Here is a 13,420-nt window from a genome sequence, read left to right as displayed (position 1 = left end):
TCTTTGGCGTAGGCCCCGTCCGGCAGTCCGAGGTAGTTGTACCCAGAACCGTCATGTCCTGCCGGAGATAGGAGGCAGGGGCGAGGAGCCTACCCCCAAAAAGAAAGTAGTATACTACCCCCAAAAGAGATGATCCAGTTTGGTACGAACCAGGTCTTGTGTTGGGCGTTCATCTGGAGGAGGAATTAAGAGATGCAAGTGTCAGAATTTGACGTGAAATTTGCAATACCTCTGGCGTGGTTGTGTGAAGCCTTTGCGATGGGAAAGCAGTTTTTTTGAGTTTGATTTCATCCCTGTGCATTTCCTCTTTGTCCTCGAGTGTGATTTTGGGCACTCTGTCAAGAGCCCCTGGTTGAGCAGAATCTTTGCTTTAGGCCGGCATTGCTGTGCAGTGTCTTTGTTGAAAGATAAACGACATTTGATATGAAAACCTCCGGCGAGGGAAAGTTGTTTGAGGTATCTTTGCCGAAGGGGACAACGTGTGTAGAGCCATACGATAATGGCGACGTTGCGTGCGGTCCCTTCGTTGAAAGAAAGCATTTGATATGAAAACCCTCCGACGAGGGAAAGTTGTTTGATGGTTATCTTTGCCAGAGTGAACAGCATACATAATGGCATACGATAATGGCGATGTTGTCGTGCCGTAACTTGTTGAAAGCCATCTCGTTATGGTGCGAGCTTCCGGCGAGGGCGGCTGGTTTGAGCAATACCTAGGCGAAGGAGCTGTGCTTGAGATTATGGAAGCCCGGGGAGGGGGATGGGGGGGGGGCATGATTATGTGCTGTCCTTGTGAATGGTGAGCTTGCTTGAATTGAATCATTGTGTAGGTAAGGATGAGCTGGGGAAGAGCCACCAACCACCACCAGATATGCATGAGAACTTATGGCTGATGGGGAGTTGAGCTTGTTTGATGATTTGGGTCAAGTTGACTATTTCAGGTACGATTGGGGAGAGCAGCAGCCGAGCATCTTCATTGTAGATTTCAGTATACCTCGAAGGGTGCCCATCGAGCTGGTCTGTGGAACTCCTGCGAAGCGAGGGAGGGGGTCAGAGACTACGTTGATAAACCCGGGAATGTGTCTGGCTGGGATGATGAAGTTACAGGAAATGCTCTGCCATGTCAGGCGTCTCATAGGGGACATGATGGTTCGAGGAGGGCCAGACTTTTTTGATTGTAGTAACGACTGCGGAATTGTCACATGACTACAATGCATTTGAGTTTCTGGAGGGAACCCATATGACGCTGGCCATGATGATGGGTGTGGAATAAGAAAGGCCTATTTTAAACTTATTTTGTAGATGTAGCTTGCTGTGTCATCACGGAACGAGGCTGCAGTGGTTCTGGGAATGTATTTCCGATTTCTGAACTCAAACATATATTTTACCCCATATAGTTTAAAGAACCATTTCATTGGAGGGTAGAGGGGAAGGTTGTTTTCTGGACCGAATGATGAAGTGCTGTACGAATGGCAAGGAAAGATTTGAAGCTTTGGTCTCGGTGTCATTTCTTTCTTCCCTCCGCTGAGCCGCATCGAGACTGGGATTGTAAATCGAGAACATTTGTTAAATACATTCAATTATGAACTATCTAGCAATGGGATTACTTACGAAGAGAGCGTCTGGAGCGTAGGAAGCTATATTGAAGGCCATTCCCCTGTGAACCATGGTCCTAGACGGCAACCCCTGAATCCTATGGAGGGAGCCATGTCCGAGAAATAGGGGCATGTTATCTGGAGATTCTCGCCAGCCATCATAGATTGGTGGGTAGGAGAGGCTGTCTATGGAATGATTGGCTCATTGTGTTTTTTTTTTTTTTTTTTCTCTCCTCCCTTATTCCTCGAGCTGGAGCAAATACGGTGAGAAGAGTAATGTCTCAGCTTCATGAGAGTTTAGTTGTTGGCTTTAAAAGGAACACAAGAGTCTTCATGTACTCCCGGCATAGAGCTCTGACGATGCAGTGGACAGTTTCGTTTTTGAAGGAGGTGTGCCTTAAAACATACAAAAATGTGTGCATGTTTGTGCAAATCATCTTGCACAAGACTGCTTTGTGAATGTGTGTTGATGTGAATCGGGATCTTCAAGAATGTGATTCTCGAGCATGGATCAGTTGCGGCTGTTCATGTCCCACCTTTACGACCTGAAGCTGCAGTATCTCATTTTGTGAATATTTGCAAATCTCCTTCCGAATGTGCTTGATAGCTGATTCGATGGCTGATGTGCCAAGTTACAATTGTCTCTGACATATTCCAGAGACCAGATATATGCACGCCTAAACATGTATGGCGGAATTCATATTGGTTCTGATTAGTTGTTGCTGTAGTGGTCTGACCACGATGAGTGAATGATTTGTGAAGACATGCCAACGAATTTCTGCTCTTTGAGTATGCCTGAATGATAATAAAATGGAAGTATGCCATGAGATGGGAATTACTCGCTGAATGATGTTCATCAAATCATCAAATGTTGTACCGGACGAAGTAAATTCTTTCACAAGGCTTGGTGAAGGCTATATTAACCCATTGATACATATTTGTTTGCACTCGGTAGTGATGTCACTCTGCTTACATTTAATATATTTGCATTCTGATATATGTATGCATGGATATGCGATTAATGTTAACGGATTATACATCTTTTCGAGGGTCTAAGTGTTCGAAGTTGATATCGGATCTCTGTTGGATGATAGCAGTCCTCCGGAAACAGCAATTTGATTATTTGTGCCAAAAGTGCAGATGACGACATGCAATATCAAAACGGGACTTCATACCTTATTATGAAATAGTGATCGCCAGATGAATCCAGTTCAGCCTGCTTGGGTCAGTTGTCCGTGACAGAGTTCATGCTATAACGTCCAGTAGCACTTTTGTACGTAATTATAAATCTTGATATGTTCTCCATTGTTTACATGAGATCTCACCTGGGAAAATTACACTGTCGTTCTTCGACAGACTATGCAATCTGAGCAGCATTCCTGTTGTAAAACTGTATATTATCTTATATATGAAGTCTTCTAAACAGAACTAGAAAAAAAAGTTCGTCGAGACAAACTTTAAGTTGGCTTGTGAAAGTTTGGACCAGAAAGTTTGAAGAAGTTTAAAGTAGTTTGAATTTTAAATGAGTTTGTAGTTTAAATTAGTTTGAAGTTTAAATTAGTTTAAAGTAGTTTATAGTTTAAAGTAGTTTATAGTTTAAATTAGTTTAGTTTAAATTAGTTTAAAGTAGTTTAAAGTTTAACTTAGTTGCTAGATAGATAGATAGATAGATAGATAGATAGATAGATAGATAGATAGATAGATAGATAGATAGACAGACAGACACTCAGATAGATAGAGAGATAGATAGATAGATATTTACCCTCAGATAGATAGATAGATAGATAGATAGATAGATAGATAGATATTGACCCTCAGATAGATAGATAGACAACAGACAGACAGAGAGACAGATAGATAGATAGATATTGACCCTCAGATAGATAGATAGATAGATAGATAGATAGATAGTGTTGTAGTTTTTCATGCCAATTTTGTGAAAAATCACTCAGCATCTTTGGGGTTTTGATTTCAGAAGAATAGACTTTATTATCACACAATAAAGCCGAGTTGCCTACGGTGAAACCACAGTACCAACAACAACTGAAGCATCTCTGGTTTGGTTTTACTTAAATACATCTCCTCAAACAAGGTGGGGCTTACATGTATTATCTATCATGCTCTTCATTGACTCTGGTCTTGACCATATTAAGAAGTAACAGAATGTCCTTTGGAAGAGATCAATTCTCCCCCCTAAGTAATGCTATTTATGTTTCTGCACACACAGTCAAATAGTCAAACCTATGTGAGCACATATTCATCACGTCACAGGCCTTTACATACAGTAAACTGCATGTTTGCCCCTCAGACATAACTGTGGTATAAATCAACAATGTTTTCATCGATTACTCCTGATTAACTTGATAAAAAATATACTACATATTCCCTCCTCTGTGACTTTTTATAGTCACAAATTAACATATTTAAGCATGTACGTGCTCCTGGTTTGGTCTTGTTTTTGGTTGTCACAGTTATGTAGATTGCATTAAACAAAATATTCATCCTAATTTTAAGAGTTCTTGCTTGTAGTGTAGATGTCTTCAACCCAGATGCTTTATGCATCGTAGAGGATCACCCTTTGGGGAGAGGTTAACCAGCACTTACACCCAGGGCGTGGTTCTTCATATCTTCTTATATATTCATTGAAGGAATCAATTTCCTCCCAAGTTGGTCTTTCTGTCCATTCAGGGTGGTTGCCATTGCATTGGGCCATTCACATCAATCAAAGTCATCTGCTTTACTGTTGCTTGAATCCAAAATTATTTTACCAATGATCACACACAACAGAATCTTATTCCTTCCACAATGTTGTTATCCAGATATTATATTAATTTTAGTTAATTGTGCACCCCATTTCTTTTGGCAATCAGGTCATGTTAATTTTTAGTCACCACCATATATTCTTTTCCATTCTTCATTATTATTAAAATGTACATGAGTTCAATAACAGCATAAACAAAAAAAATAATTTTCCAATCGTAATTCTTCATCATGCAAACAGTCCCAGGTTTGCTTAATACTTCTTTAAAAATGTAGGCACTTCTTTGTATGTAATGGTTCTCAAAGCTTTACCTCCAAAATCAATCTATAATTGGTCTTCTACATGGGGTGTGATCCCCTGATAACACAGTGATAGAATGCCTGTTATTCATCACTGTGATAAAATATTTTAATAAAGCGGTTATTAAGACACAGTCGGGTTGAGTGGAACTCACAGCTTCTAGCAGGTTTCTTCTAGACCTCCCTTTTGATACTTCTTTCCTAAAAGCATCCATCCACTTCCTTAAACCCAGTTCACCCTTCTTGGGCATCTTTCCAGGGCGGTGGCGCCCTGTCTTAGGCAGCTCTCATTTTGCAATTGGAGAGTCTTTACCCGTCATTGGGTCGTCACCTCTTGCCACTGGAGAGTTTTACCCATCATTGGGTTATCATCTCTTGTCTCTGGTCTCGGTACCGCTCAGTCTTATTATCCAATCTTTAATAATCTGGTATCAGCAAACAGACATTTTCCCTTGTTTCAGGGAGCATCACCTGAGAACCATCACAGCCAATGGAGCCATCTACAACTGCTCAAACATTGAGACAGTCCAAAACATGGTTAAATTCACAAAGCATTATTCAAAGTTCAACAATCTATGACATTGTCCAAATGAAAAGTAAAATGCTACAGTTAAACTCATTTACAGTTCACTAATTTCCATTCAAGTTGTTATGTTTTTTCCTTTAGCAAAGGTCACAAAAGACCTTGTCTCTTGGTGAGGACTAACCATCAGAACAAATCAAAATACAGGATCGCCTCTGTCAAGCTTCTAAGATGCTTAATTTAAATCATCACTTTAATTTAATAATTTTTAGGCAGTTTTAGAACCTACATTTATTTTCCAGAAGTACATTCAACCAAATCTCTTATCGTTAGTATGAACACGTCACTTCAAATTGCCCTCTGAAAATAACAACTCTTTAATCATGATGAGGAAAGCTGTTTGAACCTTTCCTTCATATTACTGTACCTAACATTATTGTCAAATCACATCATTTTCCATATAAAAGAAAATAAAATCAAAAGAAAATAAAACAATTTAGTGATGTGGTTTTAGCCCACTTAAAAACTTAAACTGAGAGCGAGAGGGAAAGAATTTGAGGGAGAGATTGCACTCCTACACTGTTGTTACAGTTATTCCCCTTTTCTTTCTTAGAAAATCACAATAACACATTTATGTAATTCTACAACAGAGAATAGTGATAAATGTAATTTAATAAAATGATATAATCAAATATATTTTATTATATTATCTGCTTTCAACCTTTGCCATTGTAAACCATCTTCAAGAAAACTTCTAGAATTTCTACTTCTCTTATCCCTTCCCTCCTCGCGCAATAAAATTAATGCGCATTTGTATTCAGACCATTGAGAAATTTAAGTTTTCGTTTTAAACTCTCTTATGTAAACTTTCTCTCTTTTCTTACTCTTTCTCAGGAGAAGGAACTTTCATTATGTCAAATAAACCAACATAAATTACCTTTTTAAATTAACAGAAAATAAATGAAAGATTCTAAACAAAATAAAATAGTAAAGTGGCACAATGGAAGTTCAGACAAATATCTTGTGTTTTGCAATAATTGATCAGTGAAATACATTATGTCCTTTGAATTTCTTACAAGTCTCATTTTTATATCCTAATGTTATCATCCTTTAATAATATGATTTTTCAGTTATTATCGTCTTATGCTTATCAGCATTTCATGATCAATTATTCAGTTAAATAGCAGAGACAGATGTCACTGTGCATAAACTGTATATCTTTAAAAATAAAAAATAGCTTACTAGAAATAGACACTTAATTAACACCTTGTAGTACTGATTAATCTTTTTCTTTAAAGTGAGGGTAGTCTTTGGAAAATTTAGGGGAGTAAACAATCCAATATGTTACTCTTACTTTGCCAACAAATTAGCAATTAGATGCTGGATTTAAATTTAGACCCTCAGAACAATTTAGACATGGATATTGCACCCATGGATGGCATTTGGAGAATCAAACATCCAATTAGTCATATATGACTGAAATCAACTTATCAAGAGAAATTTGAATCCACAATTGAAATGTCAATTCAGTAAAGATTACCAGCATTCATGATAGTAGGAGGGCCAATCATATAACCGCCCACATACTGTATTTCTCAGTTTTTTTCTTTTCTCCGGACTGTCTCCTGTAATATAAGCTTCTTCAATAAATCATCTGGCCCAGCAATCTGCAATGGTGAGAGACTGGTTCCAGAATGAGTTATTGAAATGACTTACACAATGCTGACAACAGAGAGAGTAAAACATAGTTAGCATCAATTTCACACAGAATAGACACATGAACATCAAATTATTCATGATATTCAATTTAATCTTAATGTTTTTCTATGGGTTTCACCTAATACCAATCTCCAATTTTTCCTTAGAATTATCAATATTTTTTCAATCAAATACACCACATATTGGGACTTATTTTAATTCTATCTGTCATGACTGGTCATATACCAAACCCAAGAAAAAACTTCTCTAAGCAAATTTGAAACGTAGAGAACATGAAATGATTTAAATTATTCTTAAATGTATTTTCTTTAATTCTAGTCTCAGTGACAACTTTCAGTGTACCCATGATCAACCAATGCCTACACTGTATATATAAAACAAGAAATAAAAGAAAAATGTCTAATCTCAAAAGAAATAAAAGAAAAATGTCTAATCTCAAAAGAATCTGCTATCTCTTTTTTCTAAATTTGGGGGCCCCTGTGTTTGACTAGAGACATTATGAGAGACACCGGGTCTAACCTCTCTGTTCACTATCAGGTGTTACTCAATCTCTCCAGTCAGACATTTTCTAACAAAAATAATAAACACTATCTGTCTTATTTTTGTTGGTTGATCAAGTTTACACCAATAAAGTTGCACACACATGTACATTGTTCTCCAGACATATTTAAACACATCAAAAATAAAACATATAATCATGGGTTTTCAAATGTATATATCAGGACATTATAGTTTAATTTAATATTGTTAAAAATGTTATTCTCTCATATTGGACTAGACAGAACATAAAACAGACACATGAATGTGAAATTTTCACATTTAAGATTTACTTTTCATATTCCAATTTCAAAATCCTTCTTTTTAATTTCCCTTTCCCATTTTCTGTGGCTTTGATAACTACTGGCCTCACTAAGAGAAATACCATACACATTCTATCTAAAGTATTTGGAGCTGACCTTTGGGAGCTGACCTTTGGGGTCACATAGGGAGGTATTTTGTAAAAAGTATCCTGTCATTTTACCCTCCTCTGCATGCCTCAGCTTTTCTGGCCTGCCTCATATTTCTCAGTGAATTTTAAACTTTCTGGATATAGCTCTTACTTTATTCTTTTTATTTTTCCTGTTCTTAGTTTTTACTCTTATCTTTATATTTATTTATTTTTTAACCGTTTAATCTTTCTAAATCATTTTCCTTATCTTCTTCTAATATATGAATTATTATACCCCATACATGAATACATTTCCTATCTGTTTGTCAATTTACTTTTTAGGATCAGTTTTCATCTAGATTTTAGTTTTTATTTCTCCACTTGTTCCTTCTTCATTTTTACTTGGCATATAAAAATGAAAATTTATTTTAGCACCCTTAATTTAGATAAATCAATACATCTAGAGAATAAATTAATCTTTTATTTTTTAAATGTATTTCTTTCTACACTAATCTTCAACGGCAATATTTTGAAACAATTTTCCCAATTTCTTTCACCTTTACTTTTTAATACACAAAGTTAATTCACGTCACTTTATTATTTATTTATTTATTTTGCTTTCTCATTTCTTTGAGATTTTACACAGTGGATTTCTAGATTTTAGTATTTCCACTGGAGTTTTACCTTATGTGATATAACAACACTTATCTTAACTACACCTTTGTTTAAATTTCAATTACTTAGTTGACTTCAGTTTAATACACTGGACTCAAAGCTTTAATTCTTATTTTCATTATTTATTATTTTATTTTTTCCTTTGCCTTTTTTTTTATTTTTCAAACTGATTTTAATTACTTTACAGTTGTTTAATTTTTTATTTCAATTTCAATTTTTTATTGTTACTTGTCCCTGTGCTTTAAAGGTTAAACTTTAAGCACAGATATCTCTTTGACTTCACAAATTCTCTATATGAAGTTCACTTGTCTTCTGTGACTGACTAGTTCAGAGGTCTGGCATATTTTTCAGCTGCTAGTCTAAAAAAACCTCAGAAGCTAAGAGTTAACTTTCTGTCTATGCAGCAAAGCTAAGTCTCTCTATCTTGTTCACACACCCAACAATATCTCTTGAATGTATAGATTCTCTGTATGAAGTCAAATACATTTCTATGCTACAGTCTAGTTTAGGAGTTATGCTCTAGCCCATTTCAATTAACAGCTGCTAGACTAAGAACAGCCAAGACTAAATGTTTTCCAGCCAGTTGTGAGTTAACTTTTTGATTTCTTTTTTTTTCCTAATTTCGTTTTACATCTATATTACCTCACTGTTTTTATTCATTTTCTTGTTGTTTGTTTATACTCTATTAAATGTATCTTTCTATCTATATATCTTTATCATTGGTTTTATCTCCACTTTACAACCAGACTATCTATTAGGTGCCTTTTCTGCCTGCAATTATCAGCTCTTTTCTGCCTCCATATAGTGATGGAAGGTTGAAATGTCCAAATATATTTTCTCTGCTGTAAATTGCATATATACACCTTACCATTTAGGCAGCACAGGCTGATATTTTGGAACATTTTTAGTTTTCTATATGTTATCAACGGAAATTTCCTTCCACAGTTTATGAGACAGCTTTCATTTCCAACATTCATTCAACATATAACTGATACACTTTCTTTATTGAACAACTTTACTTCATCCGCCTTTGTCTCTTATTTATTTATTGGGCTCATATTACATCCACACAGTGTTCCTTTTATGGTCATTGACTATCACACATTCCGATTCCTCTACCGGATTTATATTTTTATTCAGTCATACTCTCTCGTATTAGTTCACTCTGAACACTCTTGAACCACAATTATTCTTACACGCACATACATTTTACACTTATTACAGACATAAGGCCTTTATAAACACCGAGCTGCAAAAAACTAAATTGCACAATTATTAGTCCTATTCTCTTTGCTTATTTATATTTATTAATTAATTCCTACAGAGCGGTATCCATAAAGTAAATAAATAAATATTTCTTTGCCTATGCAGTCCTCTAATTATTATCCTGTAGCTTCAGTAGGCTACTATAAATTTCCTACAGAGCGGTATCCATAAAGTAAATAAATAAATATTTCTTTTCCTATGCAGTCCTCAAATTATTATCCTGTAGCTTCAGTAGGCTACTATAAATTTCCTACAGAGCGGTATCCTCAAAGTAAATAAATAAATATTTCTTTGCCTATGCAGTCCTCAAATTATTATCCTGTAGCTTCAGTAGGCTACTATAAATTTCCTACAGAGCGGTATCTGCAAAGTAAATAAATAAATATTTCTTTGCCTATGCAGTCCTCAAATTATTATCCTGTAGCTTCAGTAGGCTACTATAAATTTCCTACAGAGCGGTATCCATAAAGTAAATAAATAAATATTTCTTTGCCTATGCAGTCCTCAAATTATTATCCTGTAGCTTCAGTAGGCTACTATAAATTTCCTACAGAGCGGTATCCATAAAGTAAATAAATAAATATTTCTTTGCCTATGCAGTCCTCAAATTATTATCCTGTAGCTTCGTAGGCTACTATAAATTTCCTACAGAGCGGTGTCCGCAAAGTAAATAAATAAATATTTATTTGCCTATGCAGTCCTCAAATTATTATCCTGTAGCTTCTCCTTAATTATACTATTATTACTTCTTAAACTTTATCCGCCATTATTTACTACTATTGCACCTACACCCTTACCAGTAAATAAAAACAGATCATTGCATGCAATTATGTCTTCTGGAATCAAAACCCTTTATTATGTTTGTCCTTTTTGGTTTAGAAGAGCTTTCTGTGCGTTCTTACCACCACAGGCAAACTGGCAAGTAACACAAAAGTTTCTAAGCAAAATATGCTTACCTCTTAATGGTGGCCACCGTGTTTGTGTTTGCTTTCCCAGCCAGCCCGCGATGTAACGACTCTGCTCTCTTCTGTCCCTGTTCGGGCGCCAATTGTTGTAGTTTTTCATGCCAATTTTGTGAAAAATCACTCAGCATCTTTGGGGTTTTGATTTCAGAAGAATAGACTTTATTATCACACAATAAAGCCGAGTTGCCTACGGTGAAACCACAGTACCAACAACAACTGAAGCATCTCTGGTTTGGTTTTACTTAAATACATCTCCTCAAACAAGGTGGGGCTTACATGTATTATCTATCATGCTCTTCATTGACTCTGGTCTTGACCATATTAAGAAGTAACAGAATGTCCTTTGGAAGAGATCAATTCTCCCCCCTAAGTAATGCTATTTATGTTTCTGCACACACAGTCAAATAGTCAAACCTATGTGAGCACATATTCATCACGTCACAGGCCTTTACATACAGTAAACTGCATGTTTGCCCCTCAGACATAACTGTGGTATAAATCAACAATGTTTTCATCGATTACTCCTGATTAACTTGATAAAAAATATACTACGATGGATGGATGGATGGATGGATGGATGGATGGATGGATCCTTGCTACCCTGAGTCCCATGAACAAAGCCAGAAGTCTTTATGTTGTTCTGTTGCAGAGATATGTGATTTGTTAATCGGTTGCTAGGGTAACCCCATATGGTTGCTAGGCAGTTACCATAGTGATACTTATCAAGTCTTCTTGCCATCCTGATTGAAATAAATCAACCCAGACGTCTCTACGATTTTCTGTTGCAGAGATATGTGATTTGTTACTCGGTTGCTAGGGTAACCCCATCTGGTTGTTAGGCAGTCACCATAGTGATACTTATCAAGTGTTCTTGACATCCTGATTGAAATAAACCAACCCAGAAGTCTCTACGATTTTCTGGTCCAGAGATATGTGATTTGATACTCGGTTGCTAGGGTAACCAAATGTGGTTGCTAGGCAGTTACCATAGTGATACTTATCAAGTCTCCTTGACATCCTGATTGAAATAAATCAACCCAGAAGTCTCTAAGATTTTCTGGTGCATAGATATGTGATTTGTTACTCGGTTGCTAGGGTAACCCCATCTGGTTGCTAGGCAGTTACCATAGTGATACTAATGAAGTGTCCTTGCCATCCTGATTGAAATAAGTCAATCCGGAAGTCTCTACGTTTTTCTGATGCAGAGATATGTGATTTGTTTCTCGGTTGCTAAGGTAACCCCATGTGGTTGCTAGGCAGTTACCATAGTGATACTTATCAAGTCTCCTTGCCATCCTGATTGAAATAAATCAACCCAGAAGTCTCTCTGATTTTCTGGTGCAGAGATATGTGATTTGTTACTCGGTTGCTAGGGTAACCCAATATGGTTGCTAGGCAGTTACCATAGTGATATTTATCAAGTCTCCTTGACATCCTGATTGAAATAAATCAACCCAGAAGTCTCTACAATTATCTGGTGCAGAGATATGTGATTTGTTACTCGGTTGCTAGGGTAACCACATGTGGTTGCTAGGCAGTTACCATAGTGATACTAATGAAGTCTCTTTGCCATCCTGATTGAAATAAGTCAATCCGGAAGTCTCTATGTTTTTCTGATGCAGAGATATGTGATTTGTTACTCGGTTGCTAAGGTAACCCCATGTGGTTGCTAGGCAGTTACCATAGTGATACTTATCAAGTCTCCTTGCCATCCTGATTGAAATAAATCAACCCAGAAGTCTCTCTGATTTTCTGGTGCAGAGATATGTGATTTGTTACTCGGTTGCTAGGGTAACCCCATGTGGTTGCTAGGCAGTTACCATAGTGATACTTATCAAGTCTCCTTGCCATCCTGATTGAAATAAATGAACCCAGAAGTCTCTCTGATTATCTGGTGCAGAGATATAGTTATTGTTAAACGGTTGCTAGGGTACTCTGTTTAGCAAATCATGAAACTCCAAAGGCTGCTTGTCAGTATGAATGATATAAACCAACTCCCATGCCTCTGTGACATTCAGAATGGAAGATATCCCTCTATGGATTTTGGTTGTTAAGGTGCTCGACAGTGGTTGCTAGGGAGGGGCTAGGAAGTGTTGAGGTGATTCATGATTGGCTGTTTGCTGCCCCGAGTCAAACGAGACCACCCTTGTGTTTCTATGACACTTCTATCCGGAGATATCCCTTTGATATCTTTCATTAGAAGTCTATGGGAGTTGTTGCTAAGGTGCTTTAAATTGTTGCTAGGGCGTGGCTTGATAGCTTCACAATGATCCCGAGAGACTGATTGGTCGTCTGAGTAAAATGAGCCCACCCCTTGTCTCTATGACACTGTGATCCAGAGCTATGTTCAATACAAAATCCCTATGCAATGAGGGAGAGAGAGGGAGAGATGCAGGGCTGACAGGCCCTTTTTGTCTGTGTGTGTTCCCAAATTAATGACTCTAATGAGCCGGTTCTTTTGACTCTACAGTGTGAAACATACAGTGTGACCAGTGTAGTCTGATTCCCAAATTAATGACTCTAATGAGCCGGTTCTTTTGAATCTACAGTGTGAAACATACAGTGTGACCAGTGTAGTCTGATTCCCAAATGAATGACTCTAATGATCCAGTTCTTTTGAATCTACAGTGTGAAACATACAGTGTGACCAGTTTAGTCTGATTCCCAAATGAATGACTAATGAGCCAGTTCT

Source organism: Xyrauchen texanus, chromosome 5, assembly GCF_025860055.1.
Source record: "Xyrauchen texanus isolate HMW12.3.18 chromosome 5, RBS_HiC_50CHRs, whole genome shotgun sequence".
Classification (NCBI taxonomy): Eukaryota; Metazoa; Chordata; class Actinopteri; order Cypriniformes; family Catostomidae; genus Xyrauchen; species Xyrauchen texanus.
Note: the sequence above shows the minus strand (reverse complement) of the source record.